At 57.0% G+C, this 25,813-nt stretch overlaps 1 protein-coding gene across 2 annotated transcripts in view; it reads right to left on the bottom strand.

Moving 5' to 3' along the window:
• The window catches only part of LOC142819614 (uncharacterized), a 169,170-nt gene continuing 143,357 nt past the window's right edge, over window positions 1–25,813 (bottom strand). Inside the window, exon 2 of one of the 2 annotated variants that reach the window (XM_089772656.1) lies at window positions 1–134. The gene's annotated coding sequence lies outside the window, so the exon portion shown is untranslated. The remainder of the gene's footprint in view (window positions 135–25,813) is intronic. The other variant, XR_016347744.1, reaches the window with a different exon arrangement.

Raw genomic sequence — 25,813 nt, 5'->3', positions numbered from 1 at the left:
TCCCATTAACCTCTCCTCAGTCATTTCGGTTCCCTCCTCTGTACCGTTTCCATCTCCACTGTCTGATATTTTTAGGCAGGCGATTGTATCTGCGTGCAGCATTCCAGAGGTGGGCACGCCCTGACGTTACAGAACTGAAAGAAGATCATTTATATTTTATTGTTACCTCTTCCTTCCCTAAAGTTTCCCAACACGCTGTTGGCTTTCCAGACTGGCCCTGCCATTGACTGGACATTTTTGGGGACCTAGCCACTAGGATTCAGAGATCTCGTACCTGAGGGGTAACAGCTGATTTAGTCCCCATCACTCCTGTGGGTACAGGTGGGATTATATTTCCCCATGCGCGTTGCTTTGCATTTCCCAGCCCTGAATTCCACCTGCCCGTGTCGCCCAGACACCCAGGGTGGTGAGGCCCCTTTGGAACTCTCTGCAGTCAGCTTTGGGCTTAACTATCTGGAGTCATTTTGAACCAGCTGCAAATTTTGCCCCCTCACTGTTTGTCCCTTTTCCAAGATCATTTACAAATACGTTGAACAGCCCTGGTGCCAAGGCAGCCCCCTGGAGCTCACCACTAGGGATTCCTACCCTGGGTTTCCTATCTTTTAATTGCAGTGCCTGCCAGCGTTTGCTTGATCATTTAATGAACCTTCAATTATGTCAATGACGGGCCTTTTGATATCTTAATCACCTGCCTCCCACTGCTCCCAAACTCACTCCCCGGCTTAAGGGCGAAGCTGGGAGCAGCACAAGCTGTTGCAAGGAAGAGCTGGGTCTGGGGCATGCGCGGTAAGTATGAAATAAGGTTCAAACTTTGGGAGGGGCCATAGCACCCCCTAGCACTCCACCCCCCACCCCCATGGTCATGGTTACCAGCAGACGGGCCAGGGAAGAGATAGAACTAATGAGACTCAGGTACGAGGGCCTCAATTAGCACCCCAGCGGTGGCAGGTTCTGCCCCAGCTGGGTTATGGACCCACAGCCGCTGTGGGACTTTACAGAAAGGAAGGAGAAAGTTTCACATGAGCATGGGTGGTGGCTGAAAGTAGGGCTGGGGAAGGCAAGCCCCCAACCCACCTGCCTGGCCAGGAAAGTTCTTGCTGTATCAGGACATTTCACTTGCAACAATGACACGGCCTCAGAGCCCCTCGGCTCTTTCGGGGTGAGAGCTGCCTAGTGAGACAGTCACAGCAGGTCTCGCATGTGAACAGGGTGTGTGTGTGTGTGTGTGTCAGAACTCCCTGTGTGGAGCCAGTTCTCCGGGCTAGTTTCCCAGGACTCATGGGAAGGCGAGTCCTTAATGTGTGTCACCGAGATGCCATGGTGAGAGCTCCAGAGAGCCAGGAGTCGTCGTTAATGGTTCGGCGCAGCGTGGGGTTGGAAAATGCAACTTGGGGCTCTCTGAACACGAAGGAAAAGGCACCTTGAACGAGGCAGGGCTGCTGGGGGGAGGGTGGGGGGAGAGAATACAGTGTGTGAGCGTGGAATCCAAGGTGCACACTGCAAATGCACGGGGAGACTGAATTCAGCCACTCCTAACTTCCCACTTCTAGAGCACGAGCACACACACACACACACACACACACACACACAGGCCCGTGAGAGCCCTAACTGCGCAGTTCCCTTAAAGCAGCCGGCCTTGGACCTTGGCCAAATCAAGTCCTACCACTCCCAAAGGATCAGACACATGACCTTCCAGGCCAATTGAAGTGTGAGAGCTAACCCAAGTACACCCTGCCAGCCCATTCTTATGAAGGAGCCCAAGACGCACTACAAAAGGAGAAGGAATATTGGTGGAAAGATTAATAGACAGACATGAGCTCAACCCCTGAGACTCGGTTACAGGCCAGAGAGTACGACTGTTGAGCTGCAAAGAGATTTTAGCATTTACTCCAGGGCTACAGTCCAAAATCCATGCCCAGGGTGATCCTAGTCAGTGACTGGGACCTCGATCCTTGTTGTTTAGGGTTGCCCCGTATGAAACCTCAAGCGGGGCTGAGACCTTAAGGGCACCAGGGATCTCCTGGGATCTCCTTGCTTATGGCTGGCAGCTTTCCCTGGGAAGCATCCCAGCAGATCTGAGACAGACATGGCCAGGTCCTAAGGGCCTTTATTCATTTCCAGCAGCTCCTTGCCCTGGGAGCACAGAATAGTCTTGTGATGTGACCACATGGCACTTAAACATCAGGTACGTAGCAGGAGCTAATTTGTCCAAGGGGCAGTTATCACAGACTTTAAAGGCATCTTGGCAACACCATCTCACCCACAAATCAGATAAATGCTATTCCCTTGCGATCTCTGAATTAACAGCCAGTGACAAATGGCTCAGTGGTGCAGCTGCGTTAGTCTATAGGGAACATCTACACTTGCTCCCTAGTTCGAGGGAGGGATGCAAATGAAGCTGACCGAAATTGCCAATGAAGCGGGGATTTAAATACCCCGCACTTCATTAGCATAATCTCGCCCACGTGTTATTCTGCTCAACCATTGATTGGAACCAGGAAGTGCGCGCTGGGACGCGTTAGTTTGAATCAAACCCCTTGGTTCGGACTAACGTTACGCCTCAAAAAAAAAAATGAGGATGCTCAGGAAACCATTCCTATGAGCATGCTCGGGAAACTGTCCGGCTCCATCCCAAACGGGCTGATTGAACTTCCACCCATTCAGGGTCTGGCTGCTCTGCAGAGCTGCTGGGGGCTGGGACCCAGCGTTTAGCCTAATCCCCTGCCCCTCAGCCCCTGCGAGCCCCACACAAACCCTTTCACCTCAGGGGGTCCGAGCTTGGCCAGGCTGGCGCATGCAGTTTGGGGTGCTGCTGAGACCCTGGCGCCACTTCAGCTTGGACTAAGCTCCCCCCCACACTCTGCAGTGCGGATGCAGCTGTAACCAGGGTTACTTCATACCGAGGTAGGGACAGCCAGTGCCAGCCCCACCGGCTCAAGCAGCGCTGCCTAGAGAGACTCAGCACAGAGACCGGTGCAGCTCAGTGCGGCGCGAAGAGCCAAGGCCACGCCCCCAAAGGCCCAAGGCTGTGCCGGGTTCGTGCAGCCCCGGCCTGGCCCTGTCCGGGTGACTAACACCTGGGATGCAGCAGTGCGGATGCTCACACCAGGGCACGGCTAGCCCAGTTAACCCAGCACTGCACACGGCCACCGATTCCCGGCCTGCAGGGCCACAGGGACCCTCGTGAGCATCTCGTGCGACCCTGCCCGGCACAGGCCAGAGACCTGCCCTCGCTCGTCCCTAGAGCTGAAGGAAACCATCCCCTCTGGCTTCCCACACGGTCCCTGGTGGAGAACCCGCCCCGGGCCTGGGGGGGGATGTTTCTCATCGTGAGGGGAATTAACCCCTGGGGCTATCTGCCTCATTCCCAGACAGAGTGTCGGGCGGCCACTCCCAGCTCCTAGGCGGGGTCAGACCCTCCCCACTCCACCCAGGAGCCCCCGAGTAGAGATTTGCTCTGGGTGGGTGCTGGCAGACAGGTCCCCGGTCACCCCACTGGGCCAAGCTGCATCAACGCAGCCCTGGAGTCTCTGGCTCCAAGGCAGGTGTCTAACCCTGCGACCAGCCCCCCGGCTCCACCGAGCCCCCAGCTGCACCCCCTCCTGCTGGGACTGGGCCGGGCTCCCCGCAGCCAAACGCTGAGGTGAAATCACCTCCCAGCTCCAGTGCAAGGCGCCGCGCCAGCCCCTCCCTTGGTTTTCTGACTAAAGGTGAGCTTCCCCACAGACTGAGTTAGTGTCTCTACACCCCCTCGCAATGGGCGTCAGCAACACCCACTGGGAATGGCGAGCAGCATCGGACAGACACCCCACAATGCACTGAGGCAGGTTGCTGTCACTGGGGCATCCCTAAAGGCACGCGGGGCTCTGGTTTTACCGACCCCAGCAACAGTGCTCAGCTGGGATGGGACGCTGGCTCAGTACACCCTCTCTGGTGCGCCTTGAAAGGGCACGAGCTCACAGCACATTAATGAACTGTTCATGCACGTCACCAAGATCATGTGGACAGCTAGGCTGGCAGGCTGGCACACGGCAGACTGACACCCCAGCAGATCCTTACATCCCCTTCCTGCTTGCAACAGGGCAACTGTTCATGTGGACAAGCCTCGGCACAGTGTGTTCCCCCTTCTCCCCTTGATTCCCCCAAAGTCCATTTACTCTCATGTCATTTCTGTCTCCAGGGAAACACCTGTAGTTGGCGGGTCTCTGGAAGGGGGTAAAACAGTCGGGGCCCATGTGCAATCAGGCGGGCGGGGGCTGCCTGCGAGGAAGGGAGCAGCTGCTGAATCTTTCAGGCTTCACCTTCAAACTAGGGGCTTTTGTTCCCAGCAGGAGGAGTGGGAAAGCTCTTCCAAAACCTGCATCTTGTCAGGGCTGGAAGCGAGGTTCAGAGCCCCAGGGCTGTTTGCTGCTCCCTGTTTGTCCCTGTTGCTTCTTGCGTGAAACATTCAAACCAGCCTCTTTGGCCATTTTCCAAACCCCTTGATTTCCTGCTGCTTCCGTCTCTGGAATCAGTAACAGGTCACGGTTGTGGTGTAACCGGTGTCAGACGTGGGAGAAGCTCGCACGCGGCTGGGAAACTGGCACTGCTGGTGCAGGGCAGGCAGGGAGGGGGCTGCTTGTAATAAATTGAGGGTCTCCAACAAAATCAGCAGGCTTGAAATCTAGTGAGCAAGACTCTGGCTAAGTGAAACTGCAGCAGGAAAGAGGCTTAGCTACGGAGAACCAGGCCAAGCATGAAGAACGCCAAACGGTGCCAAGCACAGACCATAAATCGCGTTCCAGAGGGGTCCTAACGGAACAGCTTGTTAAGAAACATCTTGATCCCAACCGCCACCCCACCAACAACATACCCACCCTGGTACAGGACCAGGCCTAAATTGACAGCAAGTAACCCCCCCTTGTGAGGTACAGGGCAGTAACTTGGCAACAGAGGGTGGCAACTGGATACGTCAGAAGGGACGTGTAACTTTGTACCTGTGTATAAAGTACACCCCAAAGGGTGATTGTTGACTGAGACACTAAAATCCAGAGCACTTAGTTGGGTGTTAGTCCATTGTCACAGCTTGCGTATAGTGTAGTGGCGCAGCGGCAAGTCTGTTCACTGCCAGCTATTATTGTATGTCGCTTGGCAATAAACCTACTTGGGTGCTTTCGATCCTGATCAGATTTGTAGCCTCCGGGGGCTCTCGTGGGAGTCTCGTGTTAATCCTTGTGCATGGTGGACGTGCTAGACAGGCGACCACATGCACGCAGCCCAGGGTTTATCACTGACTGACTGGAGGATCAGTCAGGCACCCATCGGGATGACCCCCAACCCTGTGTCAACACTGCCCCGTGTAGCAAAGGTGCCTGCGCCGGCTCTGAGGCCGAGACGGGAATAGGAGCCGGACTGGCTGCAAGTCTCCGGGGGGGAACAGAGGCATGAAACCTAAGGGGGATTCCATGCAGGGTCAGTCACACGCCAGGAAGCGGGGAGGGGTCTGGTTTCTCCCGAAGGCTGCAGGCCCTGGGTGCCTAGGAAGTGCCTGGAAACCCCTGAACCAGTAACCGCATCTCTCAGAGCCCAAGGGGAGCACCAGCATGAGCAGGCTGCAGCACCTGGCCGGCTTTGCTCTGAATGCTGATGTCTGGCAAAGACCAGTCACCCCCGGAGAGGAGACGAGCTCTACAGCACAAGTATCCCTGGCCAGACAGCGAACGGGCAGTTCTCCCAGCCCACCACAGTGCGGGAAGTGCCCCAGGAACTCCCCAGAGAGCTGGGGGAACCCCACCCTGGGAGGCTGGGGCTGCCAAGAGGGGTTTGGGGCCAAAGGGAAAGAGGGGAATTGGGAAGCTTCCCTTCCCCCCGGTCCCCAGCGATGCCGCCCTGCTCCAGGAGTTACAGGCCGATTCTCCGCCAGGTTCTTTCAGCATTGTCTGCTAAAAGCTGCACCGCTGGGTCTGCACAGGGCATCGAAGCCAGACAGGCCCTGCCTCCAGCGCCTACATACTGCACGGTCCAGGTGAGCTAACGGAGCAAGGAAGTAGCCACAGCCCCTAAACAAATCCCTCTATACCCCCTGAAAGAACCACATGCTCAGGACACCAGCCCCCCGCCCTCCCATGTCTGGGGAGGGGGCAAGGGACCCTCCATTGACATCTGGGGAGAGGGGGCTTCCCTTCTCATGAGCCCCCTGCTCCCATAGGCACTGCAATCTCTAGGCCTCCCGGTCTCTTGCAAGGGCTGGGTGGCTAGCCCTGAAGCAGCCAAAACAGTCCCTTCTGCTGCTCGGGGAGCTGAGCCCCTGGCTCGCCCTTACACGGCCATTTTGAAATAACCCGAGAAGCGGGTGGAGTAAGTCCTTGGTCTAGGCACCAACCACCCCAGCCTGTCATGTTGCCCCTTGTATCAGTGCGAGGTGTGTGGGGGGGGGGTGGGGGGTAATTGAGCCAGAGGCCTCAAGTGGCGCTTAATCTGGCATGGGTCCCAATGGCCCGAGTTAACAGTAATGCCCTCTCAGCAGGGTAGTCAGGCCTAGTGGCCAGAGTCCAGAGCAGGGATGTTAAAAGGTTACCAGATAAGGGTTCCCAGGGAGCAGCCAGGTTGGCTCCCGGCCCAGCTGTGGGGGGGAAAGCTGCTGCAGCCACGCCAGCTCCCAGCCTGCCCACAGAAGGGAGGGGCAGATCGGTGGTCCCCACAGGGGGGCAGGGAGCAGCCTGGCAGAAACTACTCCAGCTCAACCCCACTGGGCGGGTGGGGAGTGATCCAGCCCCATCGTGTCAGTGAACTGCAGCGCTAACACGCTATTTAACCGTTCTCCATCCCTAATCCACAGCCAAGATCGCCCTCCTCCTCCCCGCAGACAGCATGGCCTAGCAGCCAGCGCCCACAGCAACGCCCCCTTGGCACAGGGCAGCGCAGCCCAGCGCCCACAGCAACGCCCCCGTCGCACAGGGCAGCGCAGCCTAGCAGCCAGCGCCCACAGCAACACCCCCGTCGCACAGGGCAGCGCGGCCCAGCACCCACAGCAACGCCCCCATCGCACAGGGCAGCGCGGCCCAGCAGCCAGGGCCCACAGCAACGCCCCCTTCGCACAGGGCAGCGCGGCCTAGCAGCCAGGGCCCACAGCAACGCCCCCTTCGCACAGGGCAGCGCGGCCTAGCAGCCAGGGCCCACAGCAACGCCCCCTTCGCACAGGGCAGCGCGGCCTAGCAGCCATAGCAACGCCCCCTTGGCATAGCGCCCATAGCAGTGGGGAGGGCAGAGCCCCTCTGGGGGGGGGCAGTGGGGATGGGGCAGGGGGACCCAGGCCTGTCAGCAGAGGAGCAGCCCAGCACTGGCAGGGCGGGGAATCCCACCGCCACACGCAGATCCCCGGGGCACCGCTCCCCCCCCGGGGCTGCTTCCTACCTGTCTCTGCGCTGCCCTGCTCCATGGCTCTCCTGCCGCCCCGCTGACCAGCCTCCTCTTCTGCCCGTGTCTCCCCAGCTGCTCCGGCGCAGGCCTCAGTTTCCCCTGCGGCCCAGAGCCCGGCTCCTCTGCCTTGGGGCAAGTTGCAACCCAAGGCCCCTGGTGCAACGGGGGGGGGCTGGAGACCCTCTGGCATAAGCCTTGTCCTGCCCCCTCTGCTCCCCTTCAACTGCCTCCTTCCCTCCCTGTGCACGCTCCCAGCCCAGCCCAGCCTGCACCCTGCTGGGCAGCTCCTTTTATACCCGGCTGCCCCACCAAGCTGCACCCTGATTGGCTCCTTAAAAGCCTCTCCCTGGTTGGGGGGGGGGGGGCAGTGCAGAGCCCTGGCCACTCTGCTTTAACCCCTTCCAGCCCGTGTGGGGCAGCTCTCGCCCCAGGTTACCCTAACACCCGACATCTCCGCCCGCTGGGCACGCAGGGCCCCTGCAGGCTCCCCCCTTTTGGAGCAGCCTGCTCGTCCCCTCCAGTGTCCGGTCCCCACTCTTGTGGGGTCCCCCCTTTTGGGTCCCTCCTGCATCTCGCCGGGCTCCCGAGCGGGCTCCCTCTGCCTCAGCCCCTGCTCTGGTTGAGGTTTCTACTTGCTCCCCCCTCTCCTTCGGGGCAGCCTCAGGACGAGCCCCCTTTGCTGGTGGCTGCCCCACACCCTGGGGGCAGGGCCTCCTCCTGTGGCCCCCAGTGCAGCAGCACAAGCACCTCTCCTGCTGTCCCTTTGCCAGGGCCTCCTGCGCCCCACCTGTGGCTTCGCCCTTCCCTCAGGGCTCCCCGGGGCCTGGCCGGTCCCCTGCGCGCACTCCCCCTTCTGCCTCCAGGTGCCCCACAGCCCTTGCATGCTCGGGTCCCCCATCCCCTTCACAAGGGCACTCGCCGGCTCTCACTGTCCGGGGGGGCCCTTCTCAAGTGCCCCTGCGCCCACAGGCATGGCAGTCTCTAGGCCTCCCGCCCTGGCTGCCTGGTCTCCCCCAAGAGCCGGGTGCCCGCCCTTACACAGACACTGAGATCCCCCACCCGCTTTCCTCAGCTCTCAGGGGTTTAGTCCTTGGTCTAGGCACCAAGCGCCCCGGCCTGTCACGCTGCCCCTTGTATCGGGAGGGGGGACCCCCGTGTGCCTGTACTCCCCACCAGCCGTCACGGGGCAAACCTGTCTGTACCCCTCGCGCAGGGTGTGGGGGGGAGCTGACAGGTTCCCCGGGGGCAGCCACGCCAACGCGCAGCCTGCCTACAAGGGGATGAGGGGCACAGAGCCAGCCCCACGGGGGGGGGCAGGAACAACCCCAATGAGCAGGGTGGGGGGACTGACCCAGCCCCCTTCTGTCAGTGAAATGCAGAGCGACCACGGCCTGTAACTGCTTAACCAGTTACAAGGGATTTTATATCCCTAGAGCGTGGCCAAGGTCCCTCCCTGCAGGGCAGCACAGCCTAGCGCCCAGCCTACCCTGCCCATAGCAACGCTCCCAGTGCGCAGGGCGGGGTGCCCCAGCGCCCATAGCAGGGGGACCCAGGCCTGTCAGCAGAGGAGCGGCCCACCGCTGGCAGGGCGGGGAATCCCACTACAACATGCCGACCCCCGGGGTACAGCTCCCCATCCCGGGCTGCTTCCTACCTGCCTCTCCGCTGCCCTGGGCCTCTCCTGCCGCCCCGCTGACCGGCCTCCTTGGGGGGCACACTGTACCAGCCACTGGTGCATGGGGGGGCACAGAGACCCTCTGGCAGCAGCCTTGTCCTGCCCACCCCTGCTCCCCTTTAACTGCCTCCTTCCTTGGGCCACTGTCCCTGTGACTCCTGCATTTGCACCATGCCTGGCCTGGCCTGCTGGGCCAGATCCTCTGGTTCCCCTCAGACGTGGTACAGAGTTGGCATCACACCTGCCGCCCCCATTCAGAGCAAAGTAGACACTGAACCAGCTCAGTTCTGGGCGGGTTCATTTCTAAGGGCTCAACACCAGGAACCCAACCCCCAAATGGGATTAAACACCCCCAATACATCTAACTTTATGGATGTACTGCATCCAGATCTGGGCCCCCCACTACAGAAAGGATGTGGATGCATTGGAGAGAGTCCAATGGGGGGCAACCAGAATGCTGAGGGGGCTGGAGCACATGACCGGTGAGGAGAGGCTGAGGGATTTGAGCTTGTTCAGTCTGCAGAAGAGCAGAGTGAGGGGGGATTTGAGAGCAGCCTGCAACTCCCTGAAGGGGGGTTCCAAGGAGGCTGGAGAGAGGCTGTTCTCAGGGGGGGCAGGTGGCAGAACAAGGAGTAATGGGCTCAAGTTACTGGGGGAAGATCTAGGTCGGATATTAGGAAAAACTATTTCACCAGGAGAATGGTGAAGCCCTGGGCTGGGTTCCCTAGGGAGGGGGTGGAATCTCCATACCTAGGGGTGTTTAAGTCTCGGCTTGACAGAGCCTGGCTGGGTTAATTGAGTTGAGGCTGGTCCTGCTTTGGGCAGGGGGCTGGACTCGATGCCTCCTGAGGTCTATTCCAGCCCTGGGATTCCATGATTCTATGATCTTTCATTGTGTAAAACTTTGACACAGGAAAAGCTCATAGGTTAGCTCCCTTTATGAGCTCCCTCCAGGTTGCTCCCCCCAGGTAACAATTATTTACACTGGACTTGGTAGTCAACAAAAGTGTTTGTATTAAGTACAAAAACAGTAGTTGCGAGTGAATATAGACAGATCAAAGTAAGTTACTAAATTAAAACGAATAAAAATGCATAGCTAACTTTTATCCACTAAGAAACTTGTTACGTGCAAATTCTTACCCTAAAAAAAAGTTTCATGTAAAAGCTTTAAATCAGAGTCAAACCCTTTTACTCTGACTTGCGTCTCTAGCCCTTCAGAGTTCTTCCGCTATCCCCTGAGGGCAAGCCAAGCAGTTTCAAAGGTGGCGGAAGACAAAGGGCTGATGGCTTCCCTTTGATTAAACAGACTTTCCCCCAGGGCAGGAATCTTTTGTTTGGCTTCCCCTCTTCCGTGGAAAAACACCAGGTTCAAAATGGAGTCCAGTGCCCGGGGGTGTGGATACAAGTTTTCCTAGGACCAACCACCATTACAGGGCAAACAAATCTGTTTCCATGTTGTTTAGGTGATCACCAAGCCATTAAAACACTAAACAGATTTACACTTCACAGCTAGGAGTGACACATGCAGAAAAACAGGGTAGACAGATCCAGCAGATTGTAACTAAAATTGACATGTTACCTGGTCTGTTTTGCATAAAGCTTCTTCAAGTTATGCATATTCATGTTCCTAAGCCATGGAGGGCTGCCATAGGCTCCACCGTATTTAGAAGTGTGGGGGACTGGCTAGCATGGGGGAGCAAGAAAGGGTGGTGGTCTGGCTGTGGGGGATGGGGAGCAGGATCTGACTGGCTGGTTAGCTCGAGGGAATTAGGAATGAGATCAGAGGATCTCGCCAGGCTCCGGTAGCAGGGACTGTCATGAACAGGCGGCATGGTGACCAGCACCTGGTGACTAAGTGGTTAACTCAGGTACTTAGCAAAAGTGTTGGCCAGGAAGGGTCAGGGAGTCAGCCAATAAAAATGCAGATAAGAAAGAGGGGTTTGTCTCTCTCTTTTCTTCCTTTGAGATCAGAGCGTTTTCTCCCAGGGATTGGGGGGGACGGGAGACACTTTCCTCTCCAAGAACAGGCTTCTTGAAATGAGCAAGTAGGGAAAAGTGTAGCTAGTCCGTCAGGGTGTATCGTTCTCCTTGTTCGGGGGTTTGGAAATCGTGTCTGAGCTGGCTGGTTGTTTTTCTCTTTGGTAACCAAGCCTCACAGCCCAGAGACTTTCCTTGAGTCTGTGTCAATTGTGGCTATTTGCCACCCCGCCAATGTACTCCGCTTGCAACAGTAGTTTTGTTTTGATAATAAAAGAGTTTTCTTTTTATTCTAATTAACTGGGATTGGTTGATTGCAGTGTCCTTAGAGTTAAGTGCCTAGTGACAAGGGCAGAGTCCGTTATTCTCTGCAGAATCTCTGTTTCCCAGCTTCAAGCGGAACAGAGGTTAGGGCAGGAGGAGAGCTTTGCCTTAGGGATGGGGGTCCCAGGAGATCTCTTCCCTGGAAAAGGTTTTGTTTTTTTAATTTTATATTTTCTTTTAATCACTTGGGTGGTGGCAGCACTGAACCAGTCTGGTCTTTTTTGGATCTCAGAGGGACTGAGATTGAATAAGTTTGTCTCTGGGAATCACAGAGGCAGGTTTTTGCAGTGTTTATTCAGCTAGCCCGTCCCCCATCTCTGCACACAGAGTGTCAGGTTGAGGGATTGAGCCGTGACAGGGACAGCTGCTGGTCCCTGCTAGGGATGTTAAATAGTTACTTGAATAGTCAATTAACCGCATGAATTCTTATCAGTTTGTCGACTAGTCTATAGTCCCGGGAAAACACCTGTCCAGGGGGGCAGGGGCAGGTCTGAGCTCCCAGAACTGAGCCGGGCTGCCTGTCTGCCCACTAGGCTCCTAATTCACTATAAATGCAGAGACGCAGCGGGGGTAGATCCAGGACCCAGTGTAAGCCAGGGCTGAGCTGGGCTACTGGCCAGCCTGCTAAAAAATGTACTCGCGGGGGAGGGAGGGAAATGCATGCAGTCTATAGCATTGTGACGCCCCAGGTCGCCCCGTGGCGTCTCACCCGGAATCACTCCCCTAGAACCCAGAACCAATTCCCCGAGCCGGCGGGAGAAGCCAGGCATACTGGGCCATGTGCTGAGCCGCTCTCTGCCCGCCAGGCCGGCTGAGCAAGGAGGAGATCGAGCGCATGGTGCAGGAGGCGGAGCAGTACAAGGCGGAGGACGAGGTGCAGCGGGAGAAGATCGCGGCCAAGAACTCGCTGGAGTCGCTGGCCTTCAACATGAAGAGCACGGCCGAGGACGAGAAGCTGAGGGACAAGCTGGCGCCCGAGGACAAGCAGAAGATCCTGGACAAGTGCAATGAGGTCATCAACTGGCTGGACCGGAACCAGGTGAGGGGGGCTGGAAGGCGGAGGAGTGGGGGGCCAGGCGTGGCTGGAGGTACATGGTGTGGGAGGGGGCAGAGAACCCAGCAGTCCTGGCTGCCAGCTCCCCCCCACTCTAACCACTAGACCCCACTTCCCTGCCAGAGTTGGGGGTAGAATTGGGGCCCCCCCACAGTTATCCTGGGGGTGGGGCCCTCCCTCCTGCAGCAGCTGGGAAGGCCTGTGCCTGCACCTGGGCGCCTCTCCCAGCAGGAGTCTGGCCTGGCTCCAGCTGCTGCAGGGACCCTACATGGGTCTGGAACCCAGGGGTGGGGCAGCAGGGGGGAGCCTGTTACAGAGGAGGGGGGTGGGGGTGGGGGTGGGGAAGGGACTTGGGGCAGCCTCCCATTGGGCCTGTGCAGGCCAAACAGGGCTGGAAGCCCAGCGCTCGGGCAGACCCAGCAGCTCCCCTGGCTCCTTGCAGTCTCCTCCCTGGGGGGCATGAGGAGAGGAGCTGGGGCCCCATGGTCTTCCCCACACCCCAACCTTGGTGGAGGGAGGCTCCCCACATTGAGGGGCCCGGGGAGCAATGGGTGGGGCTGGGCACTCTCTGTGGAGTCTGGGTGGATGCCACATGGGAGGCAGGGGGTGCACTGGGGCTGGCGTGCAAGGGGTTAACTCCCCTTCACACACCCCCCCAGACGGAGGAATACGAGCACCAGCAGAAGGAGCTGCAGAACCTCTGCAACCCCATCATCACCAAGCTGTACCAGGGCGCCGGCGGCGGGATGCCCGGGGGGTTCCCTGGGGCCGGTGGGGCAGGGGGCGGCTCCTCCGGACCCACCATCGAGGAGGTGGATTGAGACCCGCCACGGAGCCCCCCCTCCCCCCCCAGGTCCCCACACAGCGCACATCCACGGGGAAGGGGCTGGCTTCCCCACGGCTTTCCCATGAGCCTCTGCTCCGGCGGGGACCCCACCCCCAGCCAGCCCTTGCTTGGAGGGGGATCCAACCCCTCCCCCGCCGCTGCCCTGAGAATCCGGCTCGCAGAATAAATTACTGTGGGTGTTTCCCGTGCTGGGCGGGCCCTGCCTCGTTCCTGCCGGGTTGGTGGGTGCTGGGGGGCAGGGCTTGGCACTGAAATCCTGGCCCAGGCCGTAGGGCGGGGCGGGGAGGAGCTGGGGGAGAAGGCAGGCCCTGTGTGACACCAGTGCTCCAGCTGAAGCTGCGCCGGTGCCCTGGCTCAGCCGGTGCCCAGGGACGAGGGGGCTCCTTTGCTGGCCTGTCTCCCTTTCCCAAACATCGGCCCATGGGGCGATCAGGGGCTGACAGCAGCCAGGGCCGGGCACCGCCCAACAAAGGGTTAACCAGCTCCACAGGGCAACCAGCCACCGAGCATGGCCTCTGGCCCTGCCATCGACTTCTCCTGCTGCTGGCCAAGCCTGCCAAGGCCCAGGCACCTTCTTCAGGGGGCACCAGTTGCAGGGAGTGAGGGCCATGTGTGCCTCAGTTTCCCTTTTACTATGCGTGGCTCTCCAGGGTACAGAGAAGTGTGACAGCTGCTCTGGGGAACGATGCAGCACTCAGGGGGGGGGGGTATCCCCAGGCTGGCCGGGATGCAGTGACCCCCCATCCCAAAGGGAGGATGGAAAAGCCCTGCTACATCTGGAGTGAGAAGGGGCCAGTGGGGCTAAAGGGGGCAGCCACTCTCCCTGGCCTGCAGGGACTGCTGGAGATCGGACCCCCAATGGCTTTGAGAAGCAGGGGGCAGCCCCGGGCCTGAAGATCTGATGCCCCGTCCCCCGCTGCTCCTCTCCAGCAGGCCTATCCCACCTCTGGCCTCATGCTGGAGGCTGTGTGAGTCTGGCTAGGGTGCCGAGGGGAGGGGTTAGTAGGTGAGGAGGGGGCCGGGGAGAGGGGCAGAACTGGCAGAGTGAAGACCCCCCCCCATCCCAAGGCACTGAGGGTATGTCTACACTACCCCGCTAGTTCGAACTAGCGGGGTAATGTATGCATACCGCACTTGCTAATGAAGCCCGGGATTTGAATTTCCCGGGCTTCATTAGCATAAGCGGGGAGCCGCCATTTTTAAATCCCCGCTGCTTCGAACCCCGTGTAGCGCGGCTACACGGGGCTCGAACTAGGTAGTTTGGACTAGGGTGCCTATTCCGAACTACCGGTACTCCTCGTTTCACGAGGAGTAACGGTAGTTCGGAATAGGACCCTAGTCCGAACTACCTAGTTCGAGCCCCGTGTAGCCGCGCTACACGGGGTTCGAAGCAGCGGGGATTTAAAAATGGCGGCTCCCCGCTTATGCTAATGAAGCCCGGGAAATTCAAATCCCGGGCTTCATTAGCAAGTGCGGTATGCATACATTACCCTCCTAGTTCGAACTAGGAGGGTAGTGTAGACATACCCTGAGTCTGAACGGGGAGGGGAAGAAAAGCAGGCACCAGGGTCAGGGGTCACTGGTGTAAATTGGCAGGGGGTGGAGTCCTGGCCATGTGGCCTGGCCCAGCCTGGCTCCTAGGCTCCAAGGGCTGGGGAAGGTCCCAGCTGGCTGCACGTGCTGGAGCCTCAGGCTGGAGCTGGCGGGGGAGGGCGCAGGTGCTTCATGCCACTCTGTTTAGTGCACCGTCCATGCAGCCAGCTCTGGGGAGGCGCCATGGCAGACAGCAAAGGGGGAGATGTACCCGGCCCATGGTGGGAAAAGCCTATTGCCAGCCCATCAGGAGCAATAGTGAAGAGATCAAACACAGAGCTCACTGACCATTCGCAGGACACAGCCGGGGGGAGGAGAGAACCGTCCCCTGGCTGAGGAGCTACAAAGACATGTCCATGTCACCCGACACTGGAATCCATCTGGAATTTGGCACTTTTCCACCGGGGTGAGGAACTGAACGAAGAATTCCTGCCCTAGGGCAACTGTACGTACAGCCGGGGAGTAAACAGTGATCGTCTCCAGCTGGTTCACAGCCCTGCCTCCCCACCCCAAGAGGACACTTGAAAACACGGGAGGACCAAAGGCTGGAATGAGAGGGGTGGAGAGGAAGGCCTGGACCCATTTCTGGCCTGCGAGGAATGAAATAAGGGCGATGGAGAGAGATGATCACCTGGAACAAGGTCTTCTCCTGCGTCTCGCGTGTGTTCGGTTTTGTTTGGCTGAGTCACTTACTTTGTTCTGTCTGCTGCCACCTGCAACCACTTCCAGCCAGCTTTCTAGACTTAATAAAATCACGTGTGTGGTGCTAAACCCGGGGTCAATAATCGTTATCGCAGGCAGGGGAGTGCTGGGCCTCTCCCTTTCATTGATCAAGGGGGGGACGTGTTCTGAGCTTGCTCTGATGCAGTGGAAGATGGTCTCTGGTCCCAAGGGGGCCGTGCGCCTGGGGCTGTGTCACGTCCCTGAGACTGAGCCATCCCGTGTCTGGGTTGCTCTGCAGTGGGCTGTGCCCGTGCCCCTGTGCCGAGCCTAGAGGAGACCAGAGGGTCTCACGCAGCAGGGCAGGGGGTGGTAGGTGGGCTCAGAGGTATTTCAGCCCATCAACTGACAGTCTCCAGGGACCTCTATGACCGAACCTGTCACACCCACTCCCCTCCCTGAGCAGGAGATGGAGCCCAGGAGTCCTGGCTCCCACCCCCCCTGCTCTAACCACTATCCCCCACTCCCGTCCCAGTGTCAGGGATGGAACCCCAGCATCTGGAGCCCAGCCTGAGTTACAGCTGGAACAGCCCTGGGCTCTTCCACACAGAGGGAGGGCTCCTGTGAGCCAGGGCTGCCCATGGAGCCTCGTGCCCTGGCCCAGTTTCAGTGCCCTGGTGAAGGCGCCCCGGGCAGGGGTGAGCCTGATACTGTCTCCAGCCAGGCTGGCAGCGGCTCGACGGGCACAGCCTCATGCTGGGCCTGCTGCCCTGGGAGGAGTGAGAGAACCCAGGCACCTTGGGTTTCAGCCCCACCCTGGTCTAACCACTAGGCCTCCCTCCCAGAGCCAAGAAGAGGACCCAGGAGTCCTGATTTCAGCCACTCCCTCCCCCAACATCTGGCCTTTGTCTGGTGGGGCTACAGAGAGTCCTAGAGCAGGGGTGGCCAACCCGTTAGAGTAGAAGAGCCAAAATAGTGGTGGACAGAGTTTGAAGAGCCACATACCGGGGTGGAAAGTTGTTGAGAAAAAAAAATCCAGCCATGCCGGGGGAAAATAGGTATCGGTACACCGTCCCAGGGAGGGGGTGCCAGGCTGGATAGTGTTGGGGTCAGTTGGAGAGTTGGGGGGCTGAGCAAGCCGCAGGCTTGTGGCTGTGAGGGTGCAGGAGTTTGGGCTGGGGTGCATGAGGGGCTTAGGGCAGGGAGGTTGGGAGTATGATGGGCTCAGGACACAGATTTGCAGTGTGTGGATGGTGCAGGAGTGTTGTGGAAGGGGACTGGGGATGTGGGGTGCAGAAGTTTGGGGATGGGAGAGGTTTAGGACCGGGGGTTCCAGTTATGATAGGCTCAGGTTTTGAGCATTATGATGCTGCAGCCAGATGGGGGCTTGGCCCCAATTGGGGGCTTGTTGGCTAGGCTTCATTTTTAAATAAAATATTATGTCAAACACAATGTGTTTCAGCATTGTCTTTATTTCTGAGAGGGGCGGGGAACCTGTTCTGAGTCGGGGTCACTGACTCACAGAAAAGTCAATCGGGGCCACACAAGTGAGATGCAAAAAACAACCCCTCCAAAAAAACCCCCAAGCCTCACTAATGTGGCCCCAACTCTGCTGGTGGGGGCAGGGGACAGGGTGCTGGGGCAGGTGGCAGGGGACAGGGTGCTGGGGCAGGTGGCAGGGTGCTAGGGCAGGGTGCTAGTGGTGGGGTTTGACCAGGGGGAGGGAGCAGGGAAATCTCAGCCAGTACCTGGGGATCCCAGGTCTCAGGAAGCACACAGGCTGCTCTTCCCCTCCTTTCCCCTCCCATAAATAGCTGTCACGCTTCCTGAAACGCCAGGTCTGTCACTGGGCCAGGGACATCTTCCCCTGCTGCCTGTCTGTGCAGGGTGTGTGTGTGTGTAGGAGTCCTGGGACTGCATGCCAGCTCCTACTTCTCAGCAAGTGCCTGCTCTTCCTCGGCTCCCCTTGACAGCCGTGTGCTGCCTGAGAAGTTGGAGCTGGCCTGCAGTCCCAGGATTCCTACTCCCTCCCTGCTCTAACACAATCCCCCCCCCAATCTTACACCCGTGTCCCAGAGCAGAGCCGCTGCCACTGCTCCCCAGGTGCTGGGCGTGTGCGCTGAGAGGCTAGCTTTGAGCGTATGCTGCCCAGGATGCTGGGATGCCATGCGTACCCCCCGACACCTGATCTAACCTTATCGGGGCCCTCTAACCTTATGCCCAGGGCCCAGCGCCGGAGGCGCCGCCACCGCCTGCGCTCAGTGGCTGGCTGCTATTACGTGCAGGATGTGACGCAGTGTGCTGGGGCCATGAGCATGCATGTAGCGCAGAGCGGCCTGGCCGTGAGGAGTGGCTGACCTGAGCGGTTCATCCCAGTTCTGTCAGAACTGCAATTTTTTTGCTTGCAGCTCACAAGCCATGGGTTGGCCACCGCTGTCCTAGAGGAATCTTGAGGCCGAGCCAGCCTCCACGGGGCAGGGCACCAGCCTTCTGGGTTCTATCCCAGCGATGGGGGAGAAGTGGGTGTAGTGGGTTGATGGGGGACTTGGAGCCAGGACTCTTTGGTTATCTTCTTCCTCTCTTACCTATCTTTGGGCGTCTCTGCCTTCCTTCCCTCCATCTCTGGGGCCAGGCCTGCCCTGCCCCATGTGGCACCGGGGAGTGGGCAAGATCACAGCTTAGCCCCCTAGAAAGAACAGGGGGCCAAGGAACAGCCCAGGGAATGTCCCGTGCCAGAGGATACACCCACTAAGAAAATAGGCTTGGGAGAGGGAGGGACGGTTTTCCAGGAGAGGCTGTTGACTGTCAGTGATGTGCCAGAGGAATTTGGGTGCAGGTGATGAGTAGTTGGTGTCCTGTTATTTTGTTTGCTGGGCCTGTCTTCAAGAAGCTGGTGCCTGGGTCTTCTGGCTCTGTCAGCCTGTTACAAAACAATTTCAGGCAGCAACGAGAGAGAGCATCTGGCTTTTATACGCAAATGTGATACTATCGCGCAGGACCTGAACAAGACTGGATGGCCCTTTCTATTCAACACCCCACTGACATCAAAGGCTCAGGGTCCGGCAATTCCAGCCTACGCCATGAGCCTCACTTAGCACGGATGCTTTAATGGACAGTTGCAGGTTTTCCCTTTCTCCTCCCCTTCTCCCCTCTTTTTCTGCTTTATAGTCCAAATCTGTGCCCCTTGCTCCATCTTTGTCATCTGAGAAAACAGGTCATGCCCATGAAAGCTCCCGATACTACTTATAGACTTTTGTTAGATTCTAAGGTGCGACAGGTCCCTTGGTGGTTTTTTGGGTTTTTTTTAGTTAGAGATTAACACGGCTACCTCTCTGAGGCTTCGGCTACACTAGGGCTGTGTCTAGACTGGCCAGTTTTTCCCGAAAATCAGCCGCTTTTCTGGAAAAACTTGCCAGCTGTCTACACTGGCCGCTTGAATTTCCGCAAAAGCACTGACTTCCTACTGTAAGAAATCAGTGCTTCTTGCAGAAATACTATGCTGCTCCCGTTCGGGCAAAAGTCCCTTTTGCGCAAAGCTTTTGTGCAAAAGGCCCAGTGTAGACAGCTCAGATTTGTTTTCCGCAAAAAAGCCCTGATCGCGAAAATGGCGATCGGGGCTTTTTTGCGGAAAAGCGCGTCTATATTGGCATGGACGCTTTTCCGCAAAAAGTGCTTTTGCGGAAAAGCATCCGTGCCAATCTAGACGCTCTTTTCCGAAAATGCTTTTAACGGAAAACTTTTCCGTTAAAAGCATTTCCGGAAAATCATGCCAATCTAGACGCAGACTAGCTGTTTTGCTGGAAGAGGCAATGCAAATGAAGTGCTGATTAACATTTTCACGTGCTTATTTGCATAATCTCTTCCGATCCGTTTTCGCACAAGAGGTTTTTGCGCAAAAACATACAGTATGGACATTTCCGTTTTGTGCAAGCCCCCTTTTTTTGTGCAAGATCCTTATCCCTCTCCCAGAGAGGCATAAAGAGAGGCATACGGATCTTGTGCAAAAAGGAAACATCCACACTGCATGTTTTTGCGCAACAACCTCTTGCGCAAAAAAGGGTCGGAAGAGATTATGCAAATGAAGTGTGCAAAAATGCTAATAAGCACTTCATTTGCATTGCCTCTTCCAGCAAAACGTGAAGTATAGACATAGCCTGACACTATATTTTTTAGTAACTAACTTTGATCTCTCTGTTATCACTTACAAACACTAGCATCCTACCTTAATGCCAATACATTAGATTAGAGAGGCTATCAAAATAAAAAACTCAATCATAGTGGGGGATTCCAACTATCCCCATATAGACTGGGTACACGTCACCTCAGGACGGGATGCAGAGATAAAATTTCTTGATACCTTAAAAGACTGCTTCTTGGAGCAGCTGGTTCTGGAACCCACAAGGGGAGAGGCTATTCTTGATTTAGTCTTCTAAGTGGAACACAGGATCTGATTCAAGAGGTAAATATAACTGGACTGCTTGGAAATAGCGACCATAACGTAATAAAATTTAACATGCATGTGGTGGGAAAAACACCTCAGCAGCCCAACACTGTGACATTTAATTTCAGAAAGGGGAACGACACAAAAATAAGGATGTTAGTTAAACAGAAATTAAAAGGTACAGTGACAAAAGTAAAATCAATGCAAGCTGCATGGAAACTTTTCAAGGACACCATAATAGAGGCCCAACTTCAATGTATATCCAAATTAAGAAACACTGTAAGAGAATCAAAAAAGTGCCACCGTGCCTTAACAACCAAGTAAAACAAGCAGTTAGAGATACAAAGGCATCGTTTTAAAAGTGGAAGTCAAATCCTAGTGCAGAAAATAGAAAGGACCATAAACTTTGTCAAATTAAGGGTGTGTCTAGACTACAGGGTTTTTTCGAAAACAGTGGCCTTTTTTTGAAAAAACTTCCCCTGTGTCTAGACTGCTGCCGTGTTCTTTTGAAAGTAAATCGATCGCGGAAAACCTCGTTTTACAAGGAATAACATCTTTTTTCGAAAGTGCTCTTTCAAAAAAAGGCGCTATGTAATGCAAACTGTGCTTTTTCGAAAGAGGCTTGCAGTTTAGACGTAGCCAAAGTGTAAAAATACAATAAGACAAGCCAAAGAGAAGTTTGAAGAGCAGCTAGCCCAAAACTCAAAAAGTAATAGGATAATGTTTTTAAGTCCATCAGAAGCAGGAAGCTGGCTAAAGAAGCAGTGGGTGCCGTGGACAATCGAGATCCTAAAGGAGCACTCAAAGACAATGAAGTAATGGCGGAGAAACTAAATTAATTTTTTGTTTTGATGTCCACGGCTAAGGCTGTTAGAGGGAGATTCCCAAACCTGAGCCATTCTTTTTAGGTGATGATGGTCAATTTAAGGATTTGGTGTTAACACAGTCCCAGGGTATGTCTACACTACCCTCCTAGTTCGAACTAGGAGGGTAATGTATGCATACCGCACTTGCTAATGAAGCCCGGGATTTGAATTTCCCGGGCTTCATTAGCATAAGCGGGGAGCCGCCATTTTTAAATCCCCGCTGCTTCGAACCCCGTGTAGCGCGGCTACACGGGGCTCGAACTAGGTAGTTCGGACTAGGGTGCCTATTCCGAACTACCGGTACACCTCGTTTCACGAGGAGTAACGGTAGTTCGGAATAGGACCCTAGTCCGAACTACCTAGTTCGAGCCCCGTGTAGCCGCGCTACACGGGGTTCGAAGCAGCGGGGATTTAAAAATGGCGGCTCCCCGCTTATGCTAATGAAGCCCGGGAAATTCAAATCCCGGGCTTCATTAGCAAGTGCGGTATGCATACATTACCCCGCTAGTTCGAACTAGCGGGGTAGTGTAGACATACCCCCAGATGTCACCGGAAATCTCCAGGGCAACATCTAGAAACCAGAAGCGAAGGGCTGGGCTGAGCAAAGTGGCTTAAGTGAACCAGCTGGCAGATCTGCTAGATAAGTGAGTCAGAGGGAAAGGCCGAGCCGGCCTGGAAGGGAGATACCAGGGGGTTGGTGAGCTCCTCGCTGAGGTTAATGGTGATGTGAAACAGTGTTTGTGGGACAAACTGCGGGAAGGAGGAGAAGCTCTTGTTGCCTGTGCTGATCTGTTTCAACAATCCCGCCCCCGGCAGGGGTAAATCACAGGCAGAGGGTGTCACTTGGGTGGGAGGCAAAGGCCCCGCGGTACCCTGGGAAAGAGGGTGGGTGGGAGGCCGGGCCTTCTCCTCCCCCAGTTCACTGCCTTGTTCCCGGCCCTGAGACCCATGCACAGCCAGAGGAGCCCAGACGGGGCTGTCACCGGGTCCCACTGAGCAGGGGGAGCAAATCCCCAGGGCTGAGTGGAACCTGCAGCGGGTAACTCATGGAAATTCTGCTCCCCAGAGCACGGGGGTCCCCAGACAGCGGCCGTGTCCCACACTGGGTTTGGCCAGGTCACACAATTTGCCACAGTGGGTGGGGTGGAGGTAGCTAGCTCCTGTCTTTGGACATCTCTAGTGAGGCTGTCCAGGCTGGGGACTGCCAGGCTGGGGCAGTGGAGCAGGGGGTAGATCCTGCCCCAGCCTGCACAGAGACGTGTGTCGCGGACGGGGGCCTTCAGGAGGAGGTCGGGGCCCAAGAAGCCGCTGTGGGGAATGAGACCCCAGGGGCTTGGTAGCTGGAGGCCGGCCCAGTTCAAAGGGGAAGGGGGACCTGGCTTCCCAGGACAGGGTCTGTTGTGGCTGGGAGCTGGCCGGGGGCAGGTGGCCAAAGGGGGGGCTGGGTCTGCACTCCCAGGTGCCTCTCCCCTTGTCCAGGTTTAAGGGGACTCGTGGGTCTGAGCTCCCTGAGGGAAGCATCCCCACAGCTGACCCTTGGGGGCAGGGATCAGAGGGGACCCGCTGGTCCAGCACACACCCAGGCTGGACACTGTTCCTGCTGCGCATGTCAAAGCTCCCGCTGCCTGCCGGAGACGGGGGATGACGCACGTACCGAGGCGGCCCGTGTCTGCGACCAGGCCAATACATCACTGGGGGAGGGGCTGACAATATCCCAACTAGGGAGCAAGGAGCCCAGAGAATCTGCCGGGGCCTGGGTCAGTCCTTTCTGTGGGTGCAGCCCTGGGGGTCGGGAGGGGTCCCAGTCCACAGCCAATCCTTCCCTCCCCCCAGCCACGAGACAGACGTGACCCGGAAACCTTCCCTGGCGGAAAGGGAACCCGTCGCTACCTGCACGCACTGGGCACAAAGGGCCTGGCCGGGGCGATAAACACTGGAAAGCCACATGGCTGACACAGAAGTGGGGTACAGCAGCCGTCCTGGGAACTGCCGCCCTGCCACAAACTCGCTGGCAACCTTGTGACTCTTTCCACGACACACACGGGTCCCACTGCAGGAGCTGACCCGACAGGAGACCCCAGGACACTGTGGGAGACACATGAGGTTTGGGGAAAGCGTCTGCGCAGGCGATGTGCAGGGTCAATAGCGTCCCATAAGCAGGCAGCCCCTAAGCTAGAAGAGGCTTAGATGTGGGCACAGCAGCAAGCGCATCACAGGCTGTGAGAAGCATAATGCTGTGTGGCAGGGGAAACTGAGGCACAAAGTTTCATGGCATCGGTAGCTAAATGCCAGGAACCGTACACTTTAAGACTTTGCTGTCTGCATTCTTGGGTAATGCTGCACCCGAAACGTTTCCAGGTGCCGGGCGACAGAGCTAGAACTCCGTAAACATGCCTGTGCATGGATCACACGGATAATGACCCTGGCTGGGTGTGTAAGCAGAGACTACCAGACATTTCAGGCACGCGAGCTCCGCATTGAACACTGTCCAACAGTCTAGCAGTGAGCTCGGGCGGGAGGCCCGAGAGTGAGGGGGGATTTGAGAGCAGCCTTCAACTTCCTGAAGGGAGGTTCCAAAGAGGCTGGAGAGAGGCTGTTCTCAGTAGTGACAGATGACAGAACAAGGAGCAATGGGCTCAAGTTGCGGTGGGAGAGGTCCAGGTTGGATATTAGGAAAAACTATTTCACTAGGAGGGTGGTGAAGCACTGGAATGGGTTACCTAGGGAAGTAGTGGAGTCTCCATCAATAGAGATTTTTAAGTCTCGGCTTGACAAAGCCCTGGCCGGGTTGATTTAGCTGGGATTGGTCCTGCTTTGGGCAGAGGGCTGGACTTGATGACCTCCAGCTCTACGATTCTATGATTCTCTGAGGCCACCTCCCCCGAGTTTAATGAAAATAGGCTTCTGAGTGTGAAGAACTTAAAGATTCTTTCTGCAAAATATCTAAAGTACCACGTCATTTCAAAGTTACAGGCGGCCGAATGTGCCTGTTCTGTCTGGATGCCTGTAGCCGTCCTGGTGGGAGTTAGAGATGTGAAAAATACACAGGATTTACCGACCTAGCCCTGCAAAGCGGGGCCAGTAGCGCTACGGAAGGGAGACAGCGGCCGGGATCTGGAGACACTGCTCTGTGCATAGTCTCGCTTCCCGTGAGCCTGGACTGGGCTGGGTCCTGCCAGGACATGGGGCCAGGCACCTGCTGCCAAAGCCCCTTGTGGGGCTTGGATGTTCCCCTGGAAATGGGACAAAGGTTGAGCTGAGCACAAAGTGATCCCGCCTGGGGCAAAATCTCTCTCGAGGTGGGAAATTGGCCAATGGGGCGGCTGCCAGACGCCCAGAGACCCCAGATTAGCACCCAAGCTGCCGGCGGGAAACATCAGACTGAACAGGGGGAGGATCAGGCCCGAGGTGGGAGGAGTCCCAGGTGATGAGAACGATTGTCCGGGTACAAAAGTGCAGGGAGCAGGTGTCTGAGAGTATCAGGAGCAACTGGCCAGTTTTGTTTTGTTTAGTGACCGACTTTGATCCGTCTGCCACTTGCAGCCACTTCACTGCAAATCATAATACTTTAAAGTTTAATACTCAATGAAATTCCTTGTGTTTCTGAACAAACCCTGCGTAAATAATTGTTCCCTGGGGGGACGAGAGCTGGGCACGTCTCTGCTTCAGTGATAAAGGGGGGAGCGTGTTATGGGCTTGCTCTGTGTGAACTTTATACAGGGAAAGACGGATTGATCTGGGGTTCTGGTCCCATTGGGCTGTGCCCCTGAGATCTGGGACGAGTCCCTTTCATGGAGCCTTCCCCGAGCCGAGCCGTGTGGAGTGCCTGTGTCACTCTGCAGTGGGCTGGGACCCCAGTGCTGTGCCAGGGCTGGAGGAGGCCGCTGGGCCTGACTCAGCAGGACAGGATATTGGGATAGCAGTTCAGCAGGCTCCGGTGTTTTCAGCCCATCAGGTGACAGTTTTGAGGGGGTCTCTGTGACCCAGCCCGTCACATCCCCTCCCCTCCTCTCTTGCATCCCTCCCTTCTGTTTTGTTCTCAACTGCACTGGTCAACCTGGCTAGATTCCCCAGTCCTGAGCCATGTGCCTGGATCCACAATTTGCAGTGGGATACATTCAGCATCCCTCCCTTCCCAATTGAGTCACTGGGCCCTGGCTGTGCACCTCACCCTCTCCGATCCCTGTCTTTGCTCACAGGCAGGGCGGTTGTAATTACCTCTTGGCCCTTCGAATGAGCCATTCTGGGTTTCTGGCAAACAGCTGGCGGGGTGCCCACGGTGGATCTGAAACAAGGGCTGAGCCAGTGACACCTCTGGAGGGGCAGGGCCGCTGCCTGGGTATTTAGGGGGTGAGAGGAGGTGGCTCTCAGGTGTGGGGATGAAATCGGCAGAGGTGACAGACACCAAGGTGAGTCGGGAACTCCAGAGAGACCTGGTCGAGGCAGGCTCGTGGGCAACGGGATGGCAGATCAGTTTGGATAAATGCAAAGTAATGCGCGGTGGGGGATGGTGAGTTTGAAGAGCTCCAAGACTCGGCAGGTTCTAACTCAACCGAGGGAAACCAGAGAAGGGACCCGAGTGTCCCCGGAGGAGGAGCCGTGCTCACCTTGGCTCGCCGCACCGCTGCAGAAGAGAAAAGCCAAGAAGGATGTTCGACTGCCAGAGGGGAAGGAGAACTACATGGAAATACTGCGGTGCCCTCTCTGGACCGGCAGGGTGCTCTGGCCCTGGGGTGGGCAGTGCCGGTCGCCCCGTCTCAGAAGGGATATCTCAGATCTGGAGCCAATGCGGATGGGGAAGGGGAAAACCGGCCCAGGGCACAGCCCAGCAGCCGGACTAGAATCCTGCTGGTTCCACCGGCCTCGCTTCTGCAGTCATGGGAGCGGGAAAAGGTGCTTTGCTGTGGGGTGGCTGGGTGGGCAAGAAGAGACTGTGGGGCCACGGGGCAAAGCACATGACAGCAGCTTGTCAGAAATG

The sequence above is a fragment of the Pelodiscus sinensis genome, chromosome 22, assembly GCF_052426305.1.
Source record: "Pelodiscus sinensis isolate ZL-2025 chromosome 22, ASM5242630v1, whole genome shotgun sequence".
Lineage (NCBI taxonomy): Eukaryota > Metazoa > Chordata > Testudines > Trionychidae > Pelodiscus > Pelodiscus sinensis.
The sequence above is the reverse complement of the archived record's forward strand: the minus strand, read 5'-3'. Positions and strand labels throughout refer to the sequence as shown.